At 44.4% G+C, this 21,162-nt stretch overlaps 1 protein-coding gene across 1 annotated transcript in view; it reads right to left on the bottom strand.

Moving 5' to 3' along the window:
- Nucleotides 1-21,162, bottom strand: part of LOC134292243 (relaxin receptor 2-like) — a 166,462-nt gene that overhangs the window by 131,551 nt on the left and 13,749 nt on the right. The window lies entirely within an intron of this gene.

Consider the following 21,162-nt stretch of genomic DNA (forward strand, 5'->3'; position numbering starts at 1 on the left):
CTTTCTACTTCTGCTGATTTTGGTAATTTATTAACGACGTTGACTCCAAAGTTTTCAGTAGAACAATAATTTTCAAAAATTGCTCTTAAATCTGTACTTTCATGCTCTCTAATGCAAAAAGAATATGAAGGCTCACCTCTATATACCTTACCGAAAATCAACCATCCTAGTTTGGTACGCGCTGCCATCGGCGAGTTCTCGTCACTTATCCTTCTGTCGGTCGTCAACAACAAATGAGCGTGCTCCATACCAATTAAAATCGTGGGCTTGGCGTTGACGTATCCCTGAACTGGAACATCAGCTAAATAAGTGAACTCCTTCTTCATGTGTTTAATATCCAATGTTTGCGTTGGAAGTTCAATGTCCTCGATGGTCCTGACATCCTTCATTGAATAAGTTTTTCCTCCATGTCCGCGTATCCACAGCTGTACTCTTCGGCTAGGTGATTCCTTTGAAACGTTCTGCGTCCAGGTTAATTCCAGTGGTTCTGACCGTCCATGGAGCCCAAGTTTATCCGCTACCGATTGATCCAAAAGGCTTAATGACGAGCCGGGATCAAGGAAAGCGAATGTTTCCAAAGAGAGGTTTCCATTCTGCAACGTTACTGGTACTATTTGATAATATACCGTTGATTTTCGACTTCCATGATGATTATTGTTAGTTTTGTCCTTCTCCAGATTTTGATTTTCCTTGGGTTTCTCGACGGCTGCTTTATGCAATAAACGATTGTGCATTCCCTTGCAACCGTCTATTTTGCATTCTCGCTTGCTTCTGCAAAACTTACTACCGTGTCCTTTGTTCAGGCAAGAAAAACACAGTTTCAATTGTTGAATTCGTTGTTGCCTTTGCTCAACATTGAGGTTTTTCAATATGTTGCACTTGAACGTTTGATGCTCATGCTTACAAATGTTGCACTGCATTTTTGAAGGATTGTTATGAATATTGATTCTGGGCTTTTGTTCCTTTCTTGTAGGTGGTGCTAATCTCCGTAATGTCGTTGCGTGAGTTTGCAGCCACTTATTCAAATCATGGAGAGTTGGCTGACTGACATTTCTTTGAAGCGCTTCTGTCCATGTTATCTGCATACTAAATGGTAGCTTTGATACTATGTCAGTAATTAACCGATAATCATGAAGGAATTCTGGCTTGGCCAATGTTTCCATTGTCACAACCAAATCGTCCAATGCGTTAGCAATATCGATAGTATGGAGTTTGGGTTGATTCAATGTTTTTATCAGCTCGTTCAATAATTGCTGATAAATAGCCTCCGGTCTCCCATAAATTTCTTCAAGCCGTTGCATTATTCTAGGAACATTAGCAGCCCCTATCATCAAATTTGACACGCTCTTGGCAGCTTGGCCATACAGAGCTTCTTCCAATCTTGATAAATTTTCGAGATTGGTAAATCTACCTTCGGCAGATGTGTCCTTAAAAATGCTTTTGAATTTCGGCCATTCACGAGCCTCTCCACTAAATTTTGGAAGCTTGATTAATGCTTGCCTCGTCGCATTTAAAGAACCTTCAGACTGACGTCTGTTTGCCACATCTTGTTGAATTTTCAGCGATTCATTTAGCTGGTTCGCTAAATCAAACTTCACTTTTACGTCCAATAATGTCGCTCGTTCGATTTCCAGATATTCGCATTTGGCGCAAAGGAATCGCTCTTCTTGTGACGGCGTATGCTTAAGGTGCACACAACTAAGGTGGAACCACCTATCACAATCGTCACAAGACACCATATTATCCTTGGTGTCAGCTTCCTTGCATAAACGGCAGTTTCCGTTCTTATTTTCCACGAATTGGAACATAGCTTTTGATTTTGCCATCGCAAATGTTCACTTTACTCTCACCTGGTTGTTTGCTGCTACTTTGCTTCTCTGTTTCTTTTTGCCGGATCTGCGCGTTCACTTCTGATGACAGCTTCTAAAGGTATTTCCAAACCTTTTTGTTAATTCACACACTGCAGTTTCACTATTTTCAAAAATGTCCAATGTCCTAGTTTCACTTGAATTACCACTCTGGGTTTTAATATTCAACACACAAGGTATTTTAGACACGATTCGTGAATATCTATTCACAACTTTCGAATGTTTGCCACTATTGGCTCAAGATTTGTAACAGTTAAATTTTGTGACAATGCACAACACTCAGACTGCACTCCTGGCGACAGTAAACCACGTTACAAAATCAATCACTGTAGCTATTTATTACGACAACTTTTTATATTGTCGGAGTCCTTTCCACTTATTCTAGTTGATCTCCGCGCGCCGGTATCACTGCACAATTTCAACACAACGTCGCGAGTACTTTCCTCTCTGGTAGTTCACCAAAATGTGACGTCGGAGCTTTACGGTTTTCGGATGTAGAAAACATACACTATAGAACTGTGGTCTAGAACTAACTTTATTACTAATGCTAAGCCTTATATATATGAATGAATGTACAATACATTCTACCTGATTTGACTCATTATCTTTTGGGTCCCTTTCTTATTATCTCTACTTTGTTATCGCCGCCACTATCGGTGCGTCACTATTTTCATTACAATTTATGGGTCTCTTTCTTGGTCCTTCGTAGAAGATTAGTTTATGACGTAATTGTCTTGGGTAGCAGAGAATTATCAACTATGCGCATATTGCAACTAACAATATGCCATGCGGTGCGCTGTATAACTTAAGGAAAATGACAACTTGAGTTTGAAATGCAAATTGATTGATTCGCGTTCGTTACACTTCATTTAAACAAAAGTTGAGCACAAGAGGTACAATCCTTTATTCAACTTCTAAACATCTGATTTGTTTTAAAAGGCTGTTTTAAAGCTTAATATGCGCTTAATCAGTTATCAATTCAATTTATCAATTGTGTAAAAATTAAATTAAAACCCGATTTAATCCACCTATGGTGAACAGCACCCTTCTTTCACTTATTAAAACTATTGTTGTATTATTTGTATTTAACATATTTATATTGTGTGATGGACCAAAAGTTCTAGAAAAAATTGTGGATTTGGCATCTAGTGGATTGGTTTCCAAAATAGCATCATGGACCATGGACTAAACTACCAGAAATGCCAGACACCTTCTAGAATCTTGTATGATTTTTTTTTAATAGCTTACATATTCTGGAATATTGTATCGTTTGTTAACTGCCAAAAGATCTTGAATCGATTAACAAATGGATAAGAAAATCAGCGAGATACACTTTGTCTAATATCTCCTAATCAGTCGAATAAATAAGCTCCGAAGTACTTGGTATTCATGGTTATGGTGTAAGAAGGACAAAAATGATATAGGGGAACTTACGTATTCTCGGCAGATTTGTTCTCTTCGTCATGGGTTTTTTTTTTGAAACCTGTAGGGCTCAGAGTTGGCTTCAAATCCTTCCCAACCAAGCTGAGTTATATGCCCAAATTTCAGGCAATTCGGCCCACAAAAACCCCCCATGACGAAAAGAACAAACCTGCCGATAATACCCATCGTCACCCTATCTACTATGCTTATCAGTTTTGAAATTAGCTAGTTATTTTGGCTGTCCAGTTCTTGCATTTTTCCCACAATATATAAATTCAAAGTTTTCATTTAACATCTTTAACATATTGTTAGTTTTCATGGAATTTCTGTTTATTTATGATTTTATTGAAAACAATAACCTGCTAGTATACACTTTACATGAGGTCAGCATTATTGATTGAATAATAATTTCACATAGACTGGTCAAAAGCTCATGCAAGATAACAAGCGAATATAATATTAAAAAAAGGAATTTATTGAAATACTCTTCGAAAGATATCTCAGCAACCAAATGTCCAATCGAAATAAAATTTCTGGGCCTTTTACAAGGATACTGTAGCTTTCATTTTGTGCTAAGAGAACTCAAACTGATTGACTCACGGCTAAGATATTTATTATGATACACTTTGTTAAATATCTCAAAAAGTTTAGTTGTATAAATCCTAAGTACTCTTCGAAAGATATCTCAGTAACCAAATGTACAATCGAAGTAGAATTTCAGAGCGTTCTACTAGGATGTTGTAGCTTTCATTTGCTGCCAAGAGAACTCATATCGGTTGACAGACGGCTGAGATATTTATTATGATACACTTGGTCAAAAATCTCTCAAAAGGTTAACCTGTATTACTCCCAAGTACTCTTCGAAAGATATCTCGATAACCAAATGTCCAATCCTAATAATATTGTAAAGGGTTCTACTAGGATGTTATAGCTTTCATTTGGAGCCAGGAGAACCGAAATCGGTTGACAGACAGCTGAGATATTTATTATGATACACTTGGTTAAAAATCTCAAAAAGTTTAGTTGTATAAATCCTAAGTACTCTTCGAAAGATATCTCTGAAACCAAATGTCCAATCCTAATAAAATTTCTGAGCAATCTACTACGATGTTGTAGCTTTCATTTGGTGCCAAGAGAACCCTAATCGATTGACAGACGGCTGAGCTATTCATCAATATACTAAATGTCAAAAATCTCTCAAAAAGCTAACCTATATTACTTCAAAGTACTCTTCGAAAGATATCTCGGTAACCAAATGTTCGATCGTAATAAAATTCAATAGGGTTCTACTAGGATATTGTAGCTTTGATTAGCAACTAAGAGAATCCAAATCGGATATCAGACGGCTGAGAAACGTGCGTGACTTTTTTTTGTAACATACGCACACACACATACACACACACACACACACACACACACACACACACACACACACACACACACACACACACACACACACACACACACACACACAGCCACACATCCGCAAGCAACTTTGTACAAGCGACCTGGCACCGCTTCCAAAGTGCCTTAGCCCAAATACTCGGAGTGCCAACCGGCACATCAGGATTGACGCCAGTAACATCCTGATTATGGCATACTGGTCAAAGCAAACGACAACGGACTACGGATTACGCATAGGATGACGACGATGGGCTGACATTCGTGCCATTCTGCTCCCTGAGTAAGGAAGGGTGATACCTGCTTGAAACGGCGAGTGGGTTAATGGTGCGTCTGCCTCCGTCCCGGTAAAACCTTGGCAGGCCTCCGGATACGTTCTTCATCTGTCCATCAATTTTGATGGGTACTAGGCTCGGATGTAACACTCCCGACTTACGCTGATCTGGCTCTGAACACGGACCCCATGAAGGTACGTGTTCAACCCTCGCTTGGCCTCCCTGATACATAGACAACCAAGAGATCATGAAAGCGACTATGTGCAGCAGGTGGAGATAGCGGCTCGGAGGGGGGACCCAACAACATGGAAGGAGAAAACAAGAATAACAGCGGAAAGGTGGCGAATCCGTTCGCCAGAGGAGGATTGATGAGGTCTCCTCAGCAAAGAGAAGAAGCGGAACAGCAACAAGAAGCGTTCTTGCAGCGAAGCGCGGTACACGAACATAATCACAGTGTACAACAGGAGCAACAGCAGCAGCAACAAATGGTGGCCCAAGAGCAACAGCAGCAGCTGCCGACGAATAGCGGATGGGGCGTGCCCCAGCAACATCCGAAGGTTCTAGTGGCGAAGAACTGGGTGGAAGAGCTCCACGAATTCGTCGACAAGAAACACAATGTGCACAAGGACATCAAGGAGCTGGTGTTAAAGATCCGGAGAGCTCTTGGATCAGCCGTCAAGGAGTGGACCAACGTGTTGCAGAGAGCGGAAATAGCCGAAAGCGAATTGGCATCGACGAAAAACGCTCTCGCTGCAAAAACGCTGCAACAGCAAACACCGAGAACAGTCCCGGGAAACCTCGGCAAGAAGGAGAAACTAGCGCGAACGGAAAACACACCGATGTCTGCGACAAAGAGACACCGATCCTCGCCAGGAGATGAAAGGCCAGGAGGCTCTAAAAGGCAGAGAGACAATCTGCGCAAGCGATTGGCCGCCGCAGAGGCAGAACAGGTCGGTGTCGGCAACAGAGAGACCCAGTGGCAGACTGTGCAAAGAAAGGGCAAGGCAAAGCAGACGAACGCAGGCGCAAGACCAAAAGTAATTAGGAGAAGCGTCAAAAAGAAGGGCGAAGCGATTGTGGTGAAGACCCGTGAGGAAAGTTACCTCGAGGTTCTAGTACCATAAGAACGGCTCCGGAGCTTAAGGACTTCGGCGCGGACGTACAAAAAGTCAGGCGCACACGGTCTGGAGAAATGATCTTCGAGCTGAAAAAGGACTCGAAGAACAAGAGCTCTTCGTATAAGGAGCTTGCAGCGAGCGTCGTGGGAGACACTGCGCAGGTCCGAGCTGTTACGCCAGAAGTGGTTCTGCAATGCGTCGACATAGACGAGATAACTACGGCGGAAGAAGTAAAAACTGCAATTAAGGAGCAAATGGAGATAGGAGACGTTGAAATGTCAGTCCGACTAAGAAGGGGACCTTCCGGGACGCAGGTTGCGGCTATCAAGCTCCCGGTGAATGCTGCCGACAAGGCGTTGCGAATTGGCAAAGTGAAAGTCGGGTTTTCAGAATGCCCACTGCGGGTTTCTCAGCAACCGGAGATATGCTTCAGATGCCAAGAGTTTGGACATCTGGCACGGAACTGCCGTGGACCAGATAGATCGAAACTGTGCAGGAGATGCGGAGATGAAGGCCATAAAGCACAAGAGTGTAAGAAGCCACCAAAGTGCATCATCTGTGAAAACGAGGGGCGCAGGGACCACTTTACTGGTGGCCCAAAATGTCCAACATTCAAACAGGCGATGTCCGGTAAATCGCAGTGGAGGTAGTGCAAATAAATCTCAACCACTGTGATACCGCGCAGCAACTGCTGTGCCAATCCACGAAGGAAGCGAAGTGCGACGTAGCAATCATCTCGGATCCGTACCGTATCCCATCCGGAAATGGTAACTGGGTAGCAGATGAAGCTGGAACCGCTGCGATTTGGACGGTTGGAAGATATCCCCTGCAGGAAGTGGTGTATCGCGCGATAGAGGGTTTCGTTATAGCCAAGGTTAACGGCGTCTACATATGTAGCTGCTATGCACCTCCACGCTGGACGATAGAGCGGTTCAATCAGGTGCTGGACCAAATATTGGAGAAACTTGGCGACAGGAGGCCAGTCATCATTGCCGGCGATTTTAATGCCTGGGCAGTTGAGTGGGGTAGCCGCCTCACAAACCCCAGAGGATGGAGCCTGCTGGAAACAGTATCCAGACTGAACTTAGTTCTAGCCAACGAAGGATCCACAAGCACCTATCGAAGAGAAGGCAGAGAGTCTATCATCGACGTGACGTTCTGTAGTCCGACTGTAGTGAGAAGTATGAATTGGAGAGTCAGCGAAGATTATACGCATAGTGATCACCAAGCGATCCGATACCGTCTTGGAGAACGGGTACAGACGGCGGCACGTGGGGATGATTCCAAAGGGCGGAAGTGGAGAACAGAAGCATTCGATGAAGAAGTGTTCGCAGAAGTGCTTCGGTATGAACGCAATATGCTGAACCTGAGTCCGGATGAACTGGTTTCGGTTCTCGTTCGAGCTTGCGATGCAACTATGCCGAGGAAGATACAGCCGCGGGACGTCCGCCGACCAGTCTACTGGTGGAATGGGAGGATCGCCGAACTCCGTCGGAACTGTCTTCGAGCTAGGAGAAGAATGCAACGGGCTCACACTGACGAGGAAAGGGAAGAGCGCAGACCTTTGTTCAGGGCGGCAAGAGCGGCCCTCAAAAAAGGCATCAAGCTCAGCAAAGCAGCTTGCATGCAGGAACTCTGCCGTAACGCGGACGCAAATCCATGGGGAGATGCCTACAGAGTAGCTATGTCAAGGATAAAAGGCCCAGCGACCCCACCCGAGAGGTGTCCAGAAAAGCTGAAAGCCGTAGTAGACGGACTGTTCCCTCAGCACGAGCCAACGGTCTGGCCTCCCACGCCGTATGAGGAAGTCGCCGCTGATATGGAGGAATCCCGTATTTCCAACCAGGAGCTCATCACGGTAGCGAAGAGCTTAAAACCCAAGAAAGCGCCAGGACTAGATGGCATCTCCAACTTGGTTCTGAAAACAGCAATCCAACAAAACCCGGATATGTTTCGAACCACATTGCAGAAGTGTATCGACGACGGAAACTTCCCCGATCGTTGGAAGCGGCAGAAATTGGTTCTGCTGCCGAAGCCGGGCAAGCCACCCGAAGATCCATCGGCGTATAGGCCTATATGTCTGCTGGACACGACTGGAAAACTTCTGGAGAAGGTGATCTCCAACAGACTCGGAAATTACACAGAAGGCGAGAACGGACTATCGAGGATGCAGTTCGGGTTCCGAAGAAGAAGGTGTACAGTTGACGCTATCCGGCTAGTTGTTCAAGCAGCCGATGCTGCCATGAAGCAAAAGAGAAGAGGAAATCGCTATTGTGCGGTCGTCACTCTAGACGTGAAAAATGCATTCAACAGCGCTAGTTGGGAAGCAATAGCTAGATCCCTACACCGGATGAGGGTTCCCGAGTATCTCTGCAGAATACTGAAGAGCTACTTTCAGAACCGGACGTTGGTCTACGAAACGCGTGAGGGACAGAAGAGTGTAGGCATAACAGCGGGTGTTCCTCAAGGCTCTATCCTGGGCCCGATGCTGTGGAACGCGATGTACGACGAATTGCTGCAGTTAAGCTTACCAAGAGGAGTGCAGATTGTTGGGTTCGCGGATGACGTCGTGCTCATAGTAATCGGTGAGTCGCTGAACGAAGTGGAAGTACGGGCCTCGGCGGCGATAGAAATGGTCGAAAACTGGATGTGCGAGAGGAAGCTGGCATTAGCTCACCACAAAACTGAAGTGCTGATGATCAGCAACCGAAAGGCGGTACAGCATGTTAAAGTTTCAGTCGGAGAACTCACCATCGACTCGAGACGAGAAGTGAAGCACCTTGGGGTGTTGATCGACGACCGGCTAAACTTCAACAGTCATGTCGACTACGCCTGCGAGAAAGCGGCCAAAGCAATCGCAGCGTTGACCAGGATCATGTCAAACAGATCGGCAGTCAGTATCGGTACGAGGAGACTCCTTGCCAGCGTGTCGACGTCGGTACTTCGGTACGGCGCTCCTGTCTGGGCAGCTGGACAGCTATCGAAGAGGAACTTGGCGCGGCTGAATAGCACATACAGGCTGATGGCTATGAGAGTAGCCAGTGCATACCGAACCATATCCACGGAAGCGGTCTGCATTATAGTGGGAATGATCCCCATAAAAATCGTACTGGAAGAAGACTGCGAATGTTACAATCGCCGAGGAACGACAGGATCCCGCAAGAATGCGAGAGCTGACTCGATGAGAAAGTGGCAGCTGGACTGGGATAGCGCCGCAAACGGAAGATGGACCCATCGGCTCATTCCAAACGTTTCGGTATGGGTGGACAGAAAACACGGAGAAGTTAACTTCCATCTGACACAGTTCCTGTCAGGCCATGGTTGCTTTAGGAAGTATCTGCACCGATTCGGCCACGCAGAGTCCCCACTTTGCCCGGCCTGTCCGAACGAGGAGGAGACACCGGAGCACGTGGTATTCTACTGCCCACGGTTCATGGCGGAACGTAGCGAGATGCAAGCGAGCAGTGTTAGGAATCTGAACGCGAACAACATCATTACGGAGATGTGCCAGAACGAAGTTACGTGGAGCGCGGTGAATAGGTCAGTTGTGCAGATCATGTCGTCGTTGCAGCGAAAATGGCGAGAGGATCAGAGGATGGCTGATCGCGAACGGAGTAGGCATGATCCATCGTCGGGGACATGACCGAGTAGTTCGTGGCGTAGTACCGGTTTTGAGTCGTCGGGGCGCTGGTGAACCGGAAGCCAACCACCAACCGGAATCGCCAGACCGACCTCGGCACTTCACTGGTCGGGATTTTCGGTGTCGGGAGAACTTCCACTGCCGGGGTTGTCTCCGTCGGAGTAGGCTAGGTCCACCGCCGGGGACTAGATCGAGTAGGTCCGCGTAAAAAGCACCGGAGCTTGGTCGTCGGGGCGCCTGTGAACCGGAAGCCGACCTCAACCGGAATCGCAGAACCGACCTCGGCATCTACCCGGGAAGTTCGGTTTCGGAAGATCTTCCACTGTCGGGGAACTCTTCGTCGGAGTAGGATAGATTCACCGCCGGGGACTATCCGAGTAGTACGCGAGAATGCTAAAGGCTACATGGTCGCTTCCAGAAGACCTGTTTTATCAGCGGAGTAGAGAACTGCATGAGGAGTGTTAGTAACCGTAATTAATCGCTAAATGGCGAACAAATTAGTACTAACACATTACTAACTGGAGCTAAATGGCTCGGCATGTGGCATGGTAAATGTGGCTAACACAGTAGAAGGTCGCTAAATGGCGACTGTTTAATCAAAATAGAATAACAAATTACACGGGAGCCAAACGGCTCAGTACGAAGACTAGAATAACGAATTGGTGATGGTGCACAAGGCACATAACGCCTCCCCTCCGAAGAAATACTGCATGGTGGTACAGGAGGGGAATTTAAGGTGGAGGTGAACTAGGAGAGTGTTTTTAGTGGGTAGGCGCACATTCGAATCCCACACAGCGTCTTTAGAAGATTTTTGGACTCCTAGAATAATAATAAAAAAAAAAAAACACACACACACACACACACACACACACACACACACACACACACACACACACACACACACACACACACACACACACACACACACACACACACACACACACACACACACACACACACACACACACACACACACACACACACACACACACACACACACACACACACACACACACACACACACACACACACACACACTTGAGTTTTTCCATTTTTTGTATTTTCCCATATAAACCGTGTACCAGGCTAATACGTATCCTCGAAAACAAGAGCATTACTTGTGGTATCTGAATAGTCGAGAACATAAGTTGAAGTAAGCCTGTATTGAAGCTGAACAATCGATGTGGACTTCACAAAAACATGCTTGAGTCAGCTGTCAAAAATTATTTGATAAAAGGTTGAACCATATGTTGTTAATTTTGCATGTTGGTGTATGCTTTAAAGCTGGTTACACAGATGAAGAATATTCTATTCGGCTTGATATTCAGCCATCTAAGTATTGCTGATTAAAGAGGTTGAACAAGCCATACTTCAGACCAATTTCCATCAATTAGCCTTACTTACCTTACCGGTCAGGCTAAGGCCGGGGTGGCCTCTGCTGTACATAGTAGCCGCCTCCATTCCACTCGGTCCATGGCTGTTTGTCTCCAGTTCCGCACTCTGCGTAGGGTCCGCAGATCGTCCTCCACTTGGACGACCCACCTGCGCTCCACGTCTTCTTGTACCGGTCGGATGACTCTCGAGAACCATTTTAGTCGGGTTGCTATCCGACATCCTGATGACGTGACCCGCCCACCGTAGCCTCCCGATTTTCACGGTATGGACGATGGTTGGTTCTCTTAGCAGCTGATGCAGCTCGTGGTTCATTCGCCTTCTCCAAGTCTCGTCTTCCATCTGCACTCCGCCGTAGATGGTACGCAACACCTTCCTAATCTAATCTAATCTAATCTAATACAAACGCAGCCAGTACGAGAAAGCATCCTGGAAAGTAATTAGGTAAGATTACGCCTAATTACTTTTCTTGTCTATATTGAGGCTTGCAGCATATCAAAGATATGACACAAGCATCAAAACGGCCAGGCCTACTGCGTTGTATTTGCCGCAAAGATGATTCTACGAAGTGAGTTTGAAACATTTGTTCCTTCGTCGAAGCAATTCTCGAATCTACAGGGGAGGAAGGATGCGTGGACATACCGTACCAAACGCTCCAGATGTAATATGTATGTAATATAATAAGGTTGAAATATATTAAAAAGTGCTTTGGATGTTATACAATGTACACATATTGGAGAGGTCTCACCCATTTGCTCTGCAGTTCGAAGTGGAGCTTCCGTTGATTTCTGTTAAGTAATAGATGTGCTTCGTTTGATGTTGTTTTTTCATTAACGATTCAACCTTGCCAACAAATCTTGCAAGATTGAACACTAACAAACTGCATTCGAAAACACTCGATCACACTTATCTTGTTTTTTTTAAGAAAAAAAAAAACAAATCAAAACTCCTTTTTCCTATTTTGCAATGCACACGACACACGCGAGAAACAGCTCTTCTGCAGCGGGGATTTAAGCCCGAAAATTTAAATAAAAAGTTAATGCCATTTTTTCAACTGTATCTTTTCGATTCAGAAAATACGAACAAACGTTTCGCCACCGGATTCCACGACGGATGCCAAAAAATTGGAGTTGGTCAGAACGGATTTCACGAGAAATTTTGACATTTTTCGCACTGCGCGCGACCGAACTTTATCAGGCTGTGTAAAAAAAACCTCTGTTAAATCTGTTGTTGTATGTTACACCTTTCTTAGCACTAAACAAATTCACTAAATCACTACGAATTTCTTCAAATGTTAGCTTGAAAAGAATCGGAAAAATCAAAATTGGAAGGGTGCAATAAATGACAGCCGAAAATTTATTTGTGTCCGCGCGCGCTCACAGACTGCTGCGATCTCCGTAGATGGTACGCAACACCTTCCGTTCGAAAACTCCAAGGGCGCGTTGGTCCTCTGCACGTAGGGTCCATGTTTCGTGCCCATAGAGGACGACCGGTCTAATCAACGTTTTGTAGATGGTTAACTTCGTGTTACGGCGAACTTTATTCGATCGTAGAGTTCTGCGGAGTCCAAAGTAGGCACGATTTCCTGCCACAATGCGCCTCTGAATTTCTCTGCTGGTGTCGTTGTCGGCGATCACCAGTGAGCCCAAGTTCACGGATTCTTCAACCGCCTCGATTTCATCACTGTCGATATGAATTCGGGGTGGCGGGCGCGGTGATTCCTCCCTGGAGCCCTTTGCCATCATGTACTTTGTCTTCGACACATTAATGACTAATCCGATTCGCCTGGCTTCACTCTTTAGTCGGATGTACGTTTCCGCCATCGTCTCAAATTTACGAGCAATAATATCAATATCATCGGCGAAACCAAGCAGCTGAACGGACTTCGTGAAAATCGTCCCACTCGTGTTTATCCGCGCTCTTCGTATTACACCCTCCAAAGCAATGTTGAACAGCAAGCACGAAAGACCATCACCTTGCCGTAACCCTCTGCGAGATTCGAAGGGACTCGAGAGTGTCCCTGATACTCGAACTACGCACATCACTCGATCCATCGTCGCCTTGATCAACCGTATCAGTTTATCCGGGAATCCGTATTCATGCATAATCTGCCATAGCTGTTCTCGATCATACGCCGATTTGAAATCGATGAACAAGTGATGTGTGGGCACGTTGTACTCGCGGCATTTCTGCAACACCTGGCGGATGGCGAACATCTGGTCCGTTGTAGCGCGTTCACCCATAAATCCAGCCTGATATTGCCCCACGAATTCTCTTGCAATCGGTGATAGACGGCGGCATAAAATTTGAGAGAGTATCTTGTAGGCAGCGCTCAGTAGTGTGATCGCGCGGTAGTTCCCGCAATCCAACTTGTCGCCCTTTTTGTAGATGGTACACACGATACCTTCCATCCATTCCTCCGGTAATACTTCCTCCTCCCAAATCTTGGTAATGACCCAGTGTAGTGCTCTCACCAGTGCTTCTCCACCGTATTTTAGAAGCTCGCTTGGTAGTTGATCTGCTCCAGCGGCTTTGTTGTTTTTCAACCGGCTAACCTCCTCCTCAATCTCTTGAAGGTCCGGGGCCGGAAGTCTTTCGTCCTGTGCACATACTCCTAGATCTGTTACCACGCCACCTTCGGTACTTGCAACATCGCCATTGAGGTGCTCATCGTAATGCTGCCGCCACCTCTCGACCACCTCACGCTCGCTCGTGAGAATATTCCCGTGATTATCTCGGCACATGTCGGCTTGTGGCACAAAGCCTCTGCGCGAGCGGTTCAGCTTCTCGTAGAACTGTCGTGTGTCCTTAGCGCGGTACAGCTCTTCCATCGCTTCGCGATCTCGTTCTTCCTGCTGGCGCTTCTTCATTCGGAAGACTGAGTTCTGCCTGTTCCGCGCCTGTTTGTAACGTGCCTCATTCGCTCTCGTACGGTGTTGCAGCATTCTCGCCCATGCTGCATTCTTCTCGTTTTTCAACTGTTCACATTCGCCGTCGTACCAGTCGTTTCTGTGATTCGGAGTCGCGAAGCCTAGTGCTGTAGCCGAGGTACTACCTATGGCGGATCTGATGTCCCTCCAGCCATCTTCAAGTGTAGCTGCGCCAAGCTGCTCTTCCGTTGGTAGGGCCACTGCTAACTGCTGCGCGTAGTCTTGAGCCACTTCTACGTTACGAAGTTGCTCGATGTTGAGCCGCGGCGTTCGACTTCGACGCGTGGTGATAACTGTCGAAAGTTTTGAGCGCATGCATACAGCGACTAAGTAGTGATCCGAATCTATACTCGCACTGCGGTATGTGCGGACGTTGGTTATATCTGAGAAGAATTTACCGTCGATTAGAACGTGGTCGATTTGGTTTTCTGTTTGTTGGTCGGGTGATCTCCAGGTGGCTTTGTGGATATCTTTGCGGGGGAAGAAGGTGCTTCGGACTACCATACCACGGGAGGCTGCAAAGTTTACGCATCGCTGGCCGTTATCATTCGATACGGCGTGCAGGCTGTTTCGCCCGATTACCGGTCTGTACATTTCCTCCCTTCCTACCTGCGCGTTTATGTCGCCGATAACGATTTTCACGTCACGCGGCGAGCAACCATCGTATGTTTGCTCTAACTGCGCGTAGAACGCTTCTTTCTCGTCATCGGGTCTCCCTTCGTGTGGGCAGTGGACGTTGATGATGCTGTAGTTGAAGAAACGGTCCTTAACTCTTAACATGCACATCCTTGCGTTGATCGGCTGCCACCCGATCACACGTTGTCGCATCTTGCCCAACAGTATAAATCCTGTTCCCAGTTCATGCCACAGGTGGTGTCACAGCTTTGGTAGAAGGTAGCCGCTCGATGCCCGCTTTTCCACACTTTCTGTCCAGTCCAACAAAGTTCCTGCAACGCCACGATGTCGAAGTTGCGGGGATTTAGTTCGTCGTAGATTATCCTGTCACATCCTGCGAAACCTAGTGTCTTGCAATTCCATGTTCCAAGTTTCCAATCGTAGTCCTTATTTCGTCGCGTGGGTCTTTGCCGATTGTATCGAGTCGTATTTTCTTCTATGTTATTCGCAATGGGGATTTTTACGGGTGGCTTATTGGGCCTACGCCAACACTTCTGTCTCGCCGGAGGGCCATCGTGCCAATTCTGTTTAACGTCCCAACCAACACTGGGACGACCACGCTGATGGGGTTACCACCTTGGATCTAGCTGGGCGTGGTGCAGCGTATCTTACTTAGCCGCTGGATGCCAGAACAGACGCTGTTTGAGCCGCACCTCCTTGGTGAACAGACCCTCGGATCGTACCTCCTCAATCTAGCTGAAGTCAGAAGGACAACAGTGCCCAGGCTGCACTACCAGCTAAGCACACAGCTCTTAGCTGGCGGTCTTTGTCATCGCTTGACCCGTGGAAGCATGAGGTAGGAACTTGTGAGGACCAGAGCTATATTGGACGCTCTCCTTATCGACTCACCGTTTTGCAGCCCATCATTCAACCCCTGCAGGAACATATAAGGATCTTATGAGAAACCTCCATTATCAGCAATCAAATAATTTTAAGGAATTGCTAGAAGAACATCTGAAGAGATGACTGAAAGAATTTATTTAAAAAATATAGAAGAATCCGGAAAAAATATCAAAAATAAATGCTGAAAGAAATTCTTAAGAAATTCCTGGAGGCATCTTTGTGGGTATTCTTGCTGAATTGTTGAAAAAAGGTTCGAACAATAATTCCAGACAAGAATCGCTAAAAATATTTCATCCAGTAGTTTCATTCAAATATTTTTTGAACAGTATTCTTTGAGATTATTGGAGAAATCCCCAAGCTATTCCTGGGTCGTCTCTGGATTGTTATGTTCCCTAATCTAGAATGAAAACTCGTTCAGATTATGAAAAATCGTTTGAATAATGTTCATAAGGTTTAACTATAAAATAATTTTCACAGGGGCGTATTAGTATATAGGGCTCTAGAATTGATTATTTTTATTATTATTATTATTATTATTATTATTATTATTATTATTATTATTATTATTATTATTATTAATATTATTATTATCTTTATTAAAGAGATTTGCAGCCCGGTCTGGCTCATCTCTGTGGAATTGAATAACCAGTTCTAATTTAACCATGAAAAAACTGCTTAAAAATGAGTTTTGGAAAAGAATATCCTTAGAAGTGACGAGCGACTTTGTGAATTTCTGACTAGAACAGTTCTTTATAAATTTCCTTAAAGAATCTCTCAGAATTTTATAGATTTTTTTTGCCTTTATCGTACACCAAAGTGTACTGAAAGGCTAGAAGTTCACTCAATAAACGAATTTTCTATAGAAGGCTAGGAGGGTCAAGTCACATATACCAATCAACTCAGTTCTACGAGTTGAGATGATGTATGTTAGCGTGGGTCATCGGAACCGTTTTCTCAGATCAAAGCTTTTTTGGTTCCGTTTCGGGTCCTGAGTATCTGTGCAAAATTTGAGCATGATCGGTTGCGTCTACACTTTGCGCATTGCAAATGAAATTTGTATGGGATTTTGTATGGGAAAACATACTTTTTTGCATTTTTGTCATAAGGTGAAAAGTTTGTCTGAAACTTCTTAACCGATACTGTAAAATGATAGCGTAGGATGTTCTGGAAAACTTTGTTGAAGACCGCAAAGTGATCCGATGCTTGTGAAAATAGTTATAACCAACGAACCGCATGAATGTGTTTATATTTTAACATGTAAAGGAATAACAATAGCAACAAAATCATGCTGTTTCGCCAAGCAATGCCAACGCTATAACTTTTTTCATTAGCATCAGATCACTTCGCGGTCTTCGACAAAGTTTTTCAGGACACCCTAGGCTATGTTTTCACTTTATCGGTTTCATGGTTTAAGAAAAATTTGAGCTTGTCATGAAAGAAATGCAAAAAAGTGTGTTTTCCCATGTAAAATCCCATACAAACTTCAAACGCGATGCGCAAACCGTAGACATAACCGATCGTGCCCAAATTTTGCACACTTACTTGGGTCCTGGAATGGGATCAAAAAAGCTTTGATCTGATGGGATAGCATTGAATTTTTCATTTTTCCATATAAACGATGACCCACTCTAATGTATGTATGTATGTCTGTGCGCAAAAACTTCCACTTCCCAATGGCCGATTTTTCGGATTATAGAACGAATCGAACCGGAATTTAACCGCATTGTTTTTTATCAAAAATGGTCCAGATCGGTCGAGGCGTCCCGGAGTTATGGCTATTTCGGTGAACCGGACCAGCACCGGTAGAACTGGCTGTATATCAAACTACGGCAATTGTTGTAACCTTTAGCATGGTTGACGAATTGTGTGCGGAAATCAACACTGGAGACCAGAAATTCCACGATGTTTGCCCAAAATTCGAGATGGCAGCCTTATATTCAAGATAACGGCTCCAAGTTCAAGATGGCGACTGTTTAATAATTATTTAGGCTTTCAAACCATGCAATATGGGTATACTTGGTATGGGGAAGGTGCCTGCATTACAAAAAATTGCGACCATAACGGCGGTCTTAAATTCTAAAATCCAAGATGGCGGCTCAAAATTCAAGATGGCAGCTATTTAATGGAGTTTTAGGCCCTAAAACCATCCATTATGGGTATAATTGATATGGGGAAGACATCCTGAGTCCAAAAATGGCGACCACAATATCCAAGGTGGTGGTCTTAAATCCAAGATGGCGGCTCCAAATTCAAGATTACGGCTTCAAATTCAAAATGGTGGCTGTTTAATGGAGTTTTAGACTCTAGAATCATGGAATATAGGTATATTTGGTATGGGGAAGATGGCCGGAGTTAAAAGATGCCGACCAAAATATCCAAGACGGAGTCTTCAAATTCAAGATGGCGACTGTTTTATGAAGGCTTAGGCTCTAACATCATAAAATGTAGGTATGTATGATATGTAGAAGAAGTCCGGTCTGGAGTACAAAAATGTCGACCGGAATATCCAAGCTGGTGATCTGAAATCCAAGATGGCGGTTCCAAATTCAAGATGGCGGATGTTTAATGAAGTTTTAGGCTCCAAAACCTTTTGCTGATAACGTGAGTACCAATCCAAATACTGTCTACGCCCGTTGGTTTGAACGACACCTCATGCAAACCAACGGGGACCATTTTGAATTTAAACTTCTAGTAATCCTATGGGCATCGAAAAACATACACTATTAAACTGCGTGACACAATTTTGGTTCAACAAATTGAAACATTAAGTTAAATAACTTCAAACCCCAAAGAATAAAAAATACCATTTTGGGGTGAAATTGACCAGCATATAATTAAACATCAGTTAAAATTCAAAACCGTCTTAGCCACGTAATGTTGACCTTCTGAACACAAATTACGTGTCAAAACTCTTATAGCTTGAGAATTTGGCTGTTAAAAAGCATGATTAACTTTTGAAATTGACTCTTAAACGCCTGAAGGTAGGCAATATCCTATGAACTAAGCGAGTATAGTCACAATAAATTTTACTTTTTAAACAAAATTCAATAGTTTAATAACTGATTTTTGTCTAGAATAGCTACAGATCATCACAATAAAGGTTCCATAAAAATGTTAACACAAAAAGTTTACTGATAATACTAGTGACAATTAATGGTTTAGAACCAATAAACACGTTGAAAAACCTTAAAAAAAAGTAATGTAAGACTAACTTTTTCTAATAACTGAAAAGTCCACACTCATCTCTAGGCATTCATCAACTGAATGACGTAAGAACTTTATGATCATAACGACGTCTAGAAGTTGCTAGAATGGAATAACAATGTAGTCCCTGATTGATCCATTTAACCCCGGTTTACGGTACCCAAAAAAAGTGACCCGATTATATGCGATTATAGGCTGGGCATCATGTTTTCAAAGTCCTCTGCAAAGTGATCCTTAACCGGGTACAGGAGTAGTTAGGCGCAACTCTCCGACGGCAGCTAGCAGGATTCGGTGCCAGACGATCCTGTGTGAACCATTTTGTCACGCTCCGTATCATCCTGGACCAAATCAATGAATTCCAATAATCTCTTGACCTGTTGTTCATTGATTACTAAAAAGCTTTCTACCGTCTCAATCACGGAAACATGTGGCAAGCCCGCAGGCACAAGGGTGTCCCTGAGAAAATCATCGGCCTCATTGAAGCACAGTACAAGGCATTTTCGTGCAGAGTACTGCACAACGGTGTTTTGTCCGATCCCAGCCGGGTAGTTGCATCGTAATCGACGAGATCCTGGTAGGTGCGATTGACCGTGAGCCAAATCGTGGATTGCTTTGGCAGGGAGCAGCTAAATGACTTCGAACTGGCTGATGACGTTGCTCTCCTAACGCAACGGCGCTCTGATATGCAGAGCCATGCAGAGCAAACTCGATGATCTTGCTGATTGCTCCTCGGTGGCAGGTCTCACTATCAACGTCAACCAGACTAAATCGTTGGATGTAAACAGGTTAACCATACCAGCTTTACGGTAGCTGGGCATTCACTGCTTGCTGGACGTTGAAAGCCTCCAATATTTTGGTATCAAATGGCAGCCGATGGCGGGACCAAGATCGACATAAGTGCGCGGATAAAGAAGGCGAGGGCTGCCTTTGCGAGTTTAAGAAATGTATGGAAAAACAATTAGATGAGTGGACGCACTAAAATCTGACACGGCGTGTGTATGGGAAAAGTTTATAACAAAAAAATGGGCATCGTCAAACTTTTCGCTATTCAAAAATAGAGGCTTTCAGCTTTCATTTGCAGGGTCCCTCAAAAAAATCCACCGAGGGATCCCGAACAACTTTTTCGGAATACTGTTTTTCCCCATACAAAATGCACGGTTCCAAATTAATCCCTATTTCTACTTAACAAACATACCCAATTTGTGTATGAAAAAGTTCCCCCGATGGAATATTTCGATGTTGGGCTTGAATGAAAGCTGGTAGCGTCAACTTTCACGTAGCGTAAAAATTAGCGATGCCCATTTTTTGTAATAAATTTGTTCTACCAGACACACCGTGGCTGAATTTAATTCGAACGTGAAATCCGTGCTGCTATACGCCAGTAAAACTTGGTGTGTATCAGCGGAGAACACTTAACGGTTGCAAGTCTTCACCAATAGATGCGTGCGGTATGTAATTCGTGCATGAATTCCTTACAATTGGATCTCCAACGAAAAGCTCCTTCATCGATATTATCGAAAGCCGAACGCAACAGAAATTCAGTTGCGAAGGTGGAGGTGGGTCGGCCACTCTCTACGGAGGGGCGAGAACGAAATCTGTCAGCAAGCCTAGAATGGAACCCAGCAGAACGTCTTAGCAGAGGCAGGCCCAGAGACTCATGGTGGCGCAGCCTTATCAAAGGAAGTTGAGAGAAGTTTTACCTGGCAACAGGTCAAGGCAATAGTGGGCAATCGTCCAGGATGGAGAACTTTTAATTTGGCCCTGAGCACCACAATGGGTGTACAGGTTTGAAAGTAAGTACACAACTCTTGGCTGGCAGACTTTATGATTGACCATGCAAGCAAGATGTAGGAACTTGTATGGACTAGAGCTATGTTGTACGCTGTATCATTGATTCACCATTTTGCAGCTCAGAGATTCTATTAGATCCATGTAAGTGGTGAAGCAATTTTCAGTATATGTACTATAGATGTATGTAGCACTTTATGTATTTATCATCCTAAAATCTCACTAATTCTATAGCACCTTTTCTCTCCCTACGAAGCGCCCTATTTCCAAGAGTAGATTGGATATAGGATATGTGAATAATTCAATCATGAGATAAAAGCTTGATATAATCTCTGTCGAGACAAAACGATAACTGAAAATTTCTACATATCCCATCGTTGGTACAGAAATGATTGCATTATAATAATGATTGGTAAAATTTCAATGTCGTAACCAGCAGTTTCAGGGAGATTTCCAATCTATAAAAATAACCTCGATTCGTCACTGACAAAAACTAATAATCGTTGATGAAAAAAAAATCCTTAGCAATCGGAAAGCTCCCTCTCGAAGGAACCCATCCACAATGAAAGCAAACGTTCCATTAAACCGAAATCCCTGCTCTCAATC

This window comes from Aedes albopictus, chromosome 3 (genome assembly GCF_035046485.1).
Source record: "Aedes albopictus strain Foshan chromosome 3, AalbF5, whole genome shotgun sequence".
In the NCBI taxonomy this organism is placed as follows: domain Eukaryota; kingdom Metazoa; phylum Arthropoda; class Insecta; order Diptera; family Culicidae; genus Aedes; species Aedes albopictus.